We start from the raw sequence: 9,045 nt of genomic DNA, 5'->3' as shown, positions 1-9,045 counted from the left end.
TATATATATATTATATATATATATATATATATATATATATATATATATATATATATATATATATATATATATAAATTGGTAAATGAAAAAGAAAATTATGATTAAAACATTTTAGTGGTGTGTAACTCAAAATGAAAGAGATATCCAGTTCTTTTTTCATTTAGTTTGGAGTTGACGCATGGAAAGAATATATATATATATATATATATATATACAGATATATATATATATATATATATATATATATATATATATATATTATATATATATATATATATATATATATATATATATATATATATATATATATATATATATATATATATAATATATATATATATATATATATATATATATATATATATATATATATCTGTATATAATATATATATATATATATATATATCATTTAAATTTATTAACTTAGCAAAAATTTTGAAATAATTACCTGTAAATTAACTTATTTCAAACTTTTTGATAAGTTAATAAACTTAAATGAAATATATATATATATATATATATATATACTTATTTTTTATATATATTATAAAATTAAAATAACGTGAAGGTTAATTTTTACCTTGATGAGTGTGGCCAAGCATGGGGGATCGATGGGCCAGGGGCCATAGGCAAGTTGCATAGGACATCCAAAAGCTTCTACAAACATGTGAATGAGATTATTGCATGAACGATTCTTTTTTCTCAGAAGTTGATTTTTCTGGATATCGGAGTTTGGGAAGGTGGTAGGGGAATGTTGACTATGCATAGACCGCTAACCTATGCATGGTCATTCGAGTGGTTTCTTTAGAGTGAAAGGGTAATGCAAGCTATAGGTGCTTGTGCTTTGGTCACTATGGTGTGCTAACTTGCACGGTTTGACACCTCAGTGAGCTGAAGGGTGGTGAACTATCCTTTGGATGGTGAGACGTGGTGAGGACAAGAGAACTACTAAATTTTCTTGCTATATGTGTTAAAATGGGGTGGTTTTATTCTCTTCCTTGTTTAGTAAGAAATATGGCTATGCCTCTAGGCCCTAGGAGTTCCTTTCTAAATGGAATTTTGGATGTGGTGGTCGTCTGTTCCTTTTGGGTTTCCTCATCTTTACACTTTCAAGAATTTGTCATGGTCCCTGTCATCTTTAGCGGTATTTGTTGCTCGTATCTATCACAAAATTTTCTTAGGGTTGAGAGATGTAGTTTGAGATCAGAGGCTCACTACCTCTATTGGTCTTTGTGTTCTGGATTATATAGTGGGATTATTAGACGAAGGGGGCATGTTGTGCAAGGTAGGTCACCTCACGAAGTCCTGGTTGGCCATTGTAGGTGCATAGTCGAAGTGGAGGCTGATGGGGGTGTTGAGGCTATTTATGAGGGTGAATTGGCTCATGCACATGTTTCATCACCTAGCCACATGGAAGCACCACCATCTTTAGAATGTTTGTATAGGCAGTTGCAGAGTCTTATCGCATTGCTAGTGGAGCTAGGGAAACAGAGAGATGATGACTTAAATGAGGTGATAACATTCATGATTGACTGAAAACATAATAAATAGGAAATTCTGGACAAGACGACTTCACTTATAATGAGCCAAATATTGACTAATAAGTGAATAGATCATATTGAGGGTCAGATTGACCACGTAGATATTCATGTTTACGGGACCCCTAGACCCCAAAATTTTTTTAATTCTAGATAGGAACTAGTACCACCTCATAATCTTTGACGAAAGTTCTTTTCATATGTTTTCTATGTGGGTTTTGGATTCTTTGTGCATTTATTTTAAGGACACATTGTAAATTTTGGCACTTTGGTAACACCTTTTGTATCTTTCTCCTAGTTAATAAATTTCGTTGCAATGAGGTCAGGGAAGAAGCACACCTCAAAAAAAAATTTGAGGTATTTCGAAGAACTAATAGAATCTATTTGATCGAAAAAAAAAAAACATGAAGGGTAAATTTCCAGTCTGGATTATAACCATAACTTTAAAAAGTTGGTTAGATTCATGTGTTTCACATGTCATCTCATCATAGATTTCCATTCAAAATCTTATGTTATTCCTTGTTGGAGTTATATTTCAAATGTTTTGATAAAATTATTAATAGTTGGAGCCTTTAGTGATTAAAGAATGACAAAGTGAATTTGAATATCATTTGCAACACTATAGTACTTTATTTTGTCAGATTTTGCAATGCTTTATTCAAATTTTTTTACCCTCAATGTTGCTTACTATTTTATATGAATTTTATGGCTGCTAATTTTTGTCTTGTGAAATCACTTCTTGTTACTTTAAAGAATTTATGAAAATGTTCCAATTCAGATCATATAATTAGCGATATTGGATTATTCCACAACACATATCATATATTAATCTATTATAACATTTATGATAAAAAAAATTGTCATATTCCATGTCTTTGTCCATTCCTCAGGAAAATAGTGTCACACCCATAGTTTTCCAAGTGATTTATAGTGTCACATAGTTTTCCAAGTGATTTATAACCATATCCTTTAGATGTTTATGATAGTACTTATTCACAGTACATGTCAATTGAATAAGTGATTATACTCTCCATATAAATTTGCATTTTATTTATACCTTATTGATTATGGATATTCTTCTTCTTCTTCTTCTTCAATCTAATAATTTATTATACACTCCATATAGATTTACATTTACTTCTCAATTGAATAATAATTTTGTTTTTAATATTGCAAAAAATAGATTTATTTTAATAATTAGATTTGAGATAATTTTTAACCTTATCTTATTCAAAATTTAATTATAAACCCAAAAAATCAAATTTCAAATTTTTAAATTTATATAACATGACTTTAATTTTATTTTTAACACTAAATTTATGAAACAACAAAATTCTATGTTAATATCATATCTAATATTTTAGGTATTTTTATTGTTTTACATTTAAATCCATCATAATTTATTAATTCCATCTTTAAATTCCTAAATACGTTTTTTGGCATTTAATTCTATAATTATTAATATATATTTTTCAATAATCAATGGATTTATGAGCATGTCATCATATTGTTTTTATTTATTTATTTTAAACATATACCATGATTTTTTCTATCTTTTTTTTTTTTATAGATTTTATTATAATTTTATAGCTTTTAAATATACAATTTTATTTAATTGTAGTTTTTTTATTTTTAATTTTTAAATAGTTTAAATAAAACAAATAATTATAACAAAGTCAATAGTATTTTTTCATTTTAATTACACTAAATACACAAATATATTTAGTTAATTTTTCAAATGTACTCAAAAAGGCATGAAGATGTGACGTAAGCGCTAATGAGTGCTCCATATTATCATGTACAAGCCATCAAAGGTATCTTCATGCTAGGACATCATGACCAAAAAGTGCCCTACATCACCCTTAGAAGAGGAAAAGGGCTTATGTGGAATTAACTAGCTAAGTGTTGGCACTCGAATGTGATGTACAAGCCCTATCTTGTAATATTAAGGATGACCATCATCATCTATTAGGTGGTGATGAGCCTCATCATTGGGGAACTTTATGGACCTTCATACACCTCCAAGCTTATTTAAATAAATTCTTATCATAATTGCTTACATATTTTGATTATATTTTTCTTAATGAGATGCATAAAAGTGAGATGTTATGTCTAGTGGACTAATGTGCATTGATTGTAGGTTTTTGAGAGAAAAGCATGCCAATTTTGGCTAATTAAGGGCAGAAACTCAAATGAGACAAGGAGGAGAGATTATAGGATATAGATCCTCCTCATTTAATCCTCACTCATTCGAATATTCCTCCATCAAATCACACTAGCTCAGAGTTGCAAGCAGCTGAGTCATGAAGATCAAAAGGCAGCTAATCCAGTGACAGTTAAAGAGCTAGTTCATCTTGAGTTTGGGAGTCGAGCCTCCCTAGATTTAAGGAAGTCATTGGAGACTTCAGTTGTATAAATAAATAGGCCTAGAGCCTTATTAGGATTCGTATCTTTGATGTAAAAGAACTAGGCATTTTCGAGTTCAAGAATTGTGGAAGCCATTGTTATGTAATTTTCTGATATGATAATGAGAATGAGCATTTCCTTGACCCAACAATGACTTGACTTAGAGGGCTGAAGCTCTTGGATTATGGCCCAACCCTAGCAGCAAAGGCTCCTCTTCTTGTATTTGTATGCTTAGCTGATTTCATAGATTAATAGTTGAATTGTTTTTAGCATTATTTCATTTCAAGTCGTTGTGGATTTGATTAGTTTGCTTCAATTTGTGTATTGATTTAGCAGTAGCTTAGGAAGATAAAGGAATATCAAAAATATTATAGTGGGTAGCTTTAGCCTCACTCCTCCCTTCAAGGACCATGGTTTGAGGAAAGAACTCTTATGCAGCCCTAAAAAGATAGAATTTTGATTTCTTCTGGAATTTAGGGTTTTCTGCTATTTAGGCTAACATTTTACCAGTTTTCAAGAATAGGATTTAATTGTCATTTCTGATATCTTCAGCCTTGCATTACATGCCATAAATGTTTCACATTATTCTGCAAGTTTTTCCATGCATGAAATAGGCAACCAGATAATGAAATTATGTTTTCTTAATTGATTGAAAATCTTTCTTGTGGAAATGCCAGTGATCGATGCAGTGTAGGAGTTTCAGTAGTGTAGAGAGATCTCATGACCAAAAACCTCATCCTAACCTCATCCATCCATGACTATCACTATTTCCTCTAATCCCTCATCAAATTCATCATTTCATAAGAACACTTCTCCAGTTCATTGAGAAAATCCAACCATCTCAAAAACTCTATTTTGAGCTCTGAAGGAGTCCTAGCCACTCCTTTGCCTCATTTTTCCCACCATTCACCTTCCCTCAGCCCTACACCACCTTCCAAATCCCTCCTCTTGCTCTCGGTTTCATCCTGTAGGAGTACATGGGATCATGTAGTAGAATTAGGACATCGTGTAGGAGGCATTAGGACATCCTATAGGACGATCTGTAGTGGCCTGTTTTGGGGTCGAACTATGGAAAAAACACCTAGGAAGATAGGAGAAGACCCCTACTTGCCTCCCAAGCCAAGTGACCATTCACCATCATCCCTAATGCACCTACCACATCACCAAGAGCATTTAGCATTCACATTTTCACGCAAAAAAGACAAAAAGGAAAAAATAGTTATTGTATTCATTTACATGCGCAATGGTAGAATGTTTGGTTATTTCAGATTGCATGCATAGGACAGTAGGATTACACACATGTCAACTTAGCCATATTTTGAAGCAAATCCTCCTAGAGATAGTTAGATGAATGGTGTGTTTAAGCATTCGATCTCAGTTTTTCCTTACTACAGTAAACAAGATTTCAGTTAGAATTAATTTCCCTTTTCCTCATTAGTAATAAAGCTTCTTCTGAATCAATAGAAGGATAGTTTGAAAGACCATAGTGGTCTATCGTGAACTTAGTAGTGACAAAGAGTAGACCCATCAAAACTGCATGTGTATACAGCACTGTCACCTCCAAGTTTGTACAAACCCTGGGTTGATAAAGTAAACTTGGTAGCCACAGGAGTTCCAGCATTGTTGCTACAATACTGATGCTAATCACTTTTTGGCACAGTTTCTAGGGAGGTGTCTAGGTAATATGTGATTTCTGCTTTCTTTCTTCCATTTATTATCTATGACATTCTGCTATCAGCGTCATTTCTGCAAAAGTAATTGTAAGTCAGTTTGCTTTCTTTTCCATTCCGCAAGTGAGATTTCATTCAAGCAGTTAGTTTCCATTTAGTTTGTGATTTCAACTCTGCAATTAGTCTCAAAGATTGAAAAAACCACAAAACTAAGCAAAAACACTTCTTTCATTCCTCATAGGAAGAGGGATAGCTTAGGGAAATTTCTACCAAATACCCCCACCACTTCAAACATCAAATCATACCTCTTCTTCGGTAGCTGTGAATTGGAGGACCCCTCAGGGAAACAACCAGAGATTTTTGAAGAGCTTACATGGGGAGAAGAAGAAGGAGAGCCCATTCCAACTGATCTAATTGCGGAAAATAGAAAAGACAGAGGAGATAGAGAAATAATTGAGGGTGCCTTTCCCATCAGAGAAACTAATGGGGATACCAAGATAAAAAAACATAAGCCCCTCTACTCTTCCTCATTTCCATGGATTAACCTCAGAAGATCCAAATACTCTCTTCTTTGGGTTTGTTGTCATATGCAGAATTTATGATTACAAAACTACTAAGAAGAAGTTGAAACTATTCCCATCCACTCTCAAGGATGTAGCTCTACGCCAGTTCATGTGTTTAACTAGGGATAACATCACAACCTGAGATTAGATGCAACAAGCCTTTAATAATAAGTACCGAGACTACTGTAGGTCCAAAGACACAAAAGAGGAAATTTTTAGGATGACCTTGGGGCATGATGAATCCCTAAAGGATTATGAAGAAATATTCCAGCTTAGCCACAGAAGGGTCAGGTGCACACTTGATCTTGAGTCACCAAAGCTAGTCCTCCTCCGAGGGTTAAGGGAAGATCTTTTGGATACCCTAAACCTGCTAGCAGGAGGGGACATCTACCAACTACCCTACGAAGATATCAAGACTATCTTTAGGAATCATTTTACGAAACCTAGGAAAAATGGTAGGGGTAGTCAACCAATGGGCATCCCACCCTCTTCCAACACATCCATAAAAGGTGAAATTGGAAATATACTAGAAGATTTCGAGAGTGAAATGCTTCAAACCCTTGCCCTACAAATGGACACTATGCACATCAAGAGAAAGAAGGAGGAAGTAGAAAGAACATTAACCATCTTCTTCCCTAGATGCACAAGGAGGCACCCTAGGAATGAATGTCCATTAGACCGAATCAAAACCTGCTTGGTCTGTGATCAGGACTAAAAGTTGTGTATCAGGGATCTAAAGGGGTGACTAAACATCTCTTCTACATAAATCAAAGGAGACCTCATGGACCTCAACCATACCTGCAGGGCATGCAAGGGTCATCCCATGCATATTACAAACCTAACCAGAACACATCCATTCCCTCCTGGGGCCCCCCTACTCATCCCTACTGATCTACACCTCCTCCTTGATCTTTTGCACCTCAGTACCATTCCCAGCCAACTAGCCAATCATTTTAGTCATATACTCCGACACAGCCTTAGTGCAATGCACCTCCCGAGGGGTGGAGGCCCCCTTACAAAAATGCTCCAGGTTTATTTCCTTCACCTCCTACTCAACGAAAACTTTTACACCCTGCTCCACCTAAACAACCTCATATTCCTACCCAGCTAAATCTAAACCCAAACAATATACAGGCACATCAAGTGTATAGTGGAGAGACATATTATCATACTTATGCTGTGGAGATTCAAGAAATCAACCTAAGATCTGGGAGAGTACTCCTGGACAACCAATCTACACCTCCACCTAGGGAGAGTGAGGAGGAAAGAGAGGAAAGCATGCCTAGAGTGAACCCACCACCATTTCGTGAGAGATTGAATCATCGAGTAAAACCTACCCCAAAAGAGAATGAACTTCTCTATGAATTGAAAAATCTATTTGTCAAAATTCCACTTCTCCAAGCCATCAAGGATGTACCTATTTACAACAAGTTGATTAAAGAGAATTGTTTCAAACATCCAGGGAAGATTTACCCAAAGTATTTGGACCTTGGAAGCCCCGTAGTAGATGTGCACATCAATGGCACCATTGTACCACACACTTTGATTGATCTTGGGGCTACCATAAATGTAATGACTAAGGACACCATGCTCAAGCTCAATCTCCAGGGTTCATTAAAAAAGACCATAATAGCCTTGCAACTTGCAGACCGTTCCATAGTAACCCCTGAGGGGATTGTTGAGGATGTGATGGTCTCCATTGACTCTTGGGAGTACCCTGTAGACTTCCTAGTTCTGCAGCCTAAGGCCAAGCTTACTGGTTATGATTTCATACTTGGGAGGCCTCTATTAGGCATTGTCGATGCCTACATCGGCTGCAGGGTTGGAAATATGGCTATAAAAAATGGGCATATTGCTGGGCAATTTATTTGCTTAAATTGCTTTCATTAAATTATCAACCAGGGAAACCCGTAAGCTTGTGATGATGCCATAAAAATATATGCAGGAATAGGCAACTGACTCTATGTCTAACTAAATTATTTACGATTCAATATAATATGCAAGGGAAGAGGCTCCTAATTAAGGAGGTCCTGGTTGTCCTTCCCTACAATATCATAGATTGAAAAGAAATCCTTGATTACATAAAACCAGAAACTTGAAATAAAGAAAAGAGAATGAAATTTAATTATTGTTCAGATTCAAAGAGAGAGAAAGACTAACTTAGTCTCTTGATTGTCCTCTCATATACTAATCCAAACTAAACTAAGATTCATTCATAAGCATAAGAAATGAAATACTTGAAACATAGAAGCAAAAGAATGAATTTCAATTATCATGCAAATCAAATGGAGAGAGAGCCTAACTTAGACCCTTGGTTATCCCCTCATATGATACTTGAAACATAAAAGCAAAAGAATGAATTTCAATTATCATGCAAATCAAATGGAGAGAGAGACTAACTTAGACCCTTGGTTATCCCCTCATATGCTTATAAGATTTAAAACTCATTCATCAATCACAAACAAATCCTCAAACATCTAAGCAATTAAATGAAATAAGATCTATTATGAAATAAAATGTTTCTTTCATCCTTTTAGAGTGAGCTCAATTCTCTTAAGAACAAAGTGACAAATTATTCCATTTACTACACTAAGACAACTTATATCTAAAACTATATAATGGAAATTTATGTAAAATGAAGCTTTATTCTATTCCATCATAAGTTGGATACATGCTCCAAGAGTCCTCCCTTTGGAATGGAGGAGGTACTCCTATTTATACAATGGGTTGAGATAACAAACTCATAATGATGATCCACTAATCTCTCTTTAGTTCCATACATTTCTCAACCATCTAGACACATAACCCCCTTTTGTCCTTGATCTTCTCCATGAGATCATGATCTTTTCCATGAGGCTTATCTTATCA

Source organism: Pinus tabuliformis, chromosome 7 (genome assembly GCF_031772625.1).
Source record: "Pinus tabuliformis cultivar Carrire ecotype Pingquan chromosome 7, CPIR1, whole genome shotgun sequence".
NCBI lineage: Eukaryota > Viridiplantae > Streptophyta > Pinopsida > Pinales > Pinaceae > Pinus > Pinus tabuliformis.
This window is presented reverse-complemented; position numbering follows the sequence as displayed.